The sequence below is a fragment of the Heteronotia binoei genome, chromosome 4 (genome assembly GCF_032191835.1).
Source record: "Heteronotia binoei isolate CCM8104 ecotype False Entrance Well chromosome 4, APGP_CSIRO_Hbin_v1, whole genome shotgun sequence".
NCBI classification, from domain to species: Eukaryota; Metazoa; Chordata; class Lepidosauria; order Squamata; family Gekkonidae; genus Heteronotia; species Heteronotia binoei.
Window position 1 is genome coordinate 19,455,980 of NC_083226.1, and position 2,807 is coordinate 19,458,786.

A 2,807-nucleotide genomic window follows, 5' to 3' on the forward strand; every position below is an offset into this window, starting at 1 on the left:
CACTTGATGGTGAAAAATTTTGGATGTTTTTCCATTCTCCATTATAGCCTATGAGATTCATTAGAATGAATGGGCCCAAATGGTAAGGGTTAGGGTTAGGGTTAGAGTTCAGGACACACTTATGTTCTGGTGAATATTGAGGTTTGGTTTAGGGTTAGGTAAGATGTATTTTTAATATCACACTGAATGGTATACACTTGATGGGGAAAAATTTTGGATGTTTTTCCATTCTCCATTATAGCCTATGAGATTCATTAGAATGAATGGGCCCATATGGTAAGGGTTAGGGTTAGGGTTAGAGTTCAGGACACACTTACGTTTGGGTGAATATTGGGGTTGGGTTTAGGGTTGGATAAGATGTATTTTTAATATCACACTGAATGGCACACTCTTGATGGGGAAAAATTTTGGATGTTTTTCCATTCTCCATTATACCCTATGAGATTCATTCGAATGAATGGGCCCATATGGTAAGGGTTAGGGTTAGGGTTAGACTTCAGGACACACATATGTTTGGGTGAATATTGGGGTGGGGTTTAGGGTTGAATAACATGTATTTTTAATATCACACTGAATGGTACACTCTTGATGGGAAAAAATTTTAGAGGTTTTTCCATTCTCCATTATAGCCTATGAGATTCATTAGAATGAATGTGCCCATATGGTAACGGTTAGGGTTAGGGTTAGAGTTCAGGACACACATATGTTTGGGTGAATATTGGAGTTGGGTTTAGGGTTTGATAAGATGTATTTTTAATATCACACTGAATGGTACACTCTTGATGGGGAAAAATTTTGGATGTTTTTCCATTCTCCATTATAGCCTATGAGATTCATTAGAATGAATGGGCCCATATGGTAAGGGTTAGGGTTAGGGTTAGAGTTCAGGACACACTTATGTTCTGGTGAATATTGGTGTTTGGTTTAGGGTTGGGTAAGATGTATTTTTAATATCACACTGAATGGTATACACTTGATGGGGAAAAATTTTGAATGTTTTTCCATTCTCCATTATAGCCTATGCGATTCATTAGAATGAATGGGCCCAAATGGTAAGGGTTAGGGTTAGGGTTAGAGTTCAGGACACACTTATGTTCTGGTGAATATTGAGGTTTGGTTTAGGGTTGGGTAAGATGTATTTTTAATATCACACTGAATGGTATACACTTGATGGGGAAAAATTTTGGATGTTTTTCCATTCTCCATTATAGCCTATGAGATTCATTAGAATGAATGGGCCCATATGGTAACGGTTAGGGTTAGGGTTAGAGTTCAGGACACACTTATGTTCTGGTGAATATTGGGGTTTGGTTTAGGGTTGGGTAAGATGTATTTTTAATATCACACTGAATGGTATACACTTGATGGTGAAAAATTTTGGATGTTTTTCCATTCTCCATTATAGCCTATGAGATTCATTAGAATGAATGGGCCCAAATGGTAAGGGTTAGGGTTAGGGTTAGAGTTCAGGACACACTTATGTTCTGGTGAATATTGAGGTTTGGTTTAGGGTTAGGTAAGATGTATTTTTAATATCACACTGAATGGTATACACTTGATGGGGAAAAATTTTGGATGTTTTTCCATTCTCCATTATAGCCTATGAGATTCATTAGAATGAATGGGCCCATATGGTAAGGGTTAGGGTTAGGGTTAGAGTTCAGGACACACTTACGTTTGGGTGAATATTGGGGTTGGGTTTAGGGTTGGATAAGATGTATTTTTAATATCACACTGAATGGCACACTCTTGATGGGGAAAATTTTTGGATGTTTTTCCATTCTCCATTATACCCTATGAGATTCATTCGAATGAATGGGCCCATATGGTAAGGGTTAGGGTTAGGGTTAGACTTCAGAACACACATATGTTTGGGTGAATATTGGGGTGGGGTTTAGGGTTGAATAATATGTATTTTTAATATCACACTGAATGGTACACTCTTGATGGGAAAAAATTTTAGAGGTTTTTCCATTCTCCATTATAGCCTAAGAGATTCATTAGAATGAATGGGCCCATATGGTAACGGTTAGGGTTAGGGTTAGAGTTCAGGACACACATATGTTTGGGTGAATATTGGGGTTGGGTTTAGGGTTTGATAAGATGTATTTTTAATATCACACTGAATGGTACACTCTTGATGGGGAAAAATTTTGGATGTTTTTCCATTCTCCATTATAGCCTATGAGATTCATTAGAATGAATGGGCCCATATGGTAAGGGTTAGGGTTAGGGTTAGAGTTCAGGACACACTTATGTTCTGGTGAATATTGGGGTTTGGTTTAGGGTTGGGTAAGATGTATTTTTAATATCACACTGAATGGTATACACTTGATGGGGAAAAATTTTGGATGTTTTTCCATTCTCCATTATAGCCTATGAGATTCATTAGAATGAATAGGACCATATGGTAAGGGTTAGGGTTAGGGTTAGAGTTCAGGACACACTTATGTTCTGGTGAATATTGAGGTTTGGTTTAGGGTTGGGTAAGATGTATTTTTAATATCACACTGAATGGTATACACTTGATGGGGAAAAATTTTGAATGTTTTTCCATTCTCCATTATAGCCTATGCGATTCATTAGAATGAATGGGCCCAAATGGTAAGGGTTAGGGTTAGGGTTAGAGTTCAGGACACACTTATGTTCTGGTGAATATTGAGGTTTGGTTTAGGGTTGGGTAAGATCTATTTTTAATATCACACTGAATGGTATACACTTGATGGGGAAAAATTTTGGATGTTTTTCCATTCTCCATTATAGCCTATGAGATTCATTAGAATGAATGGGCCCATATGGTAAGGGTT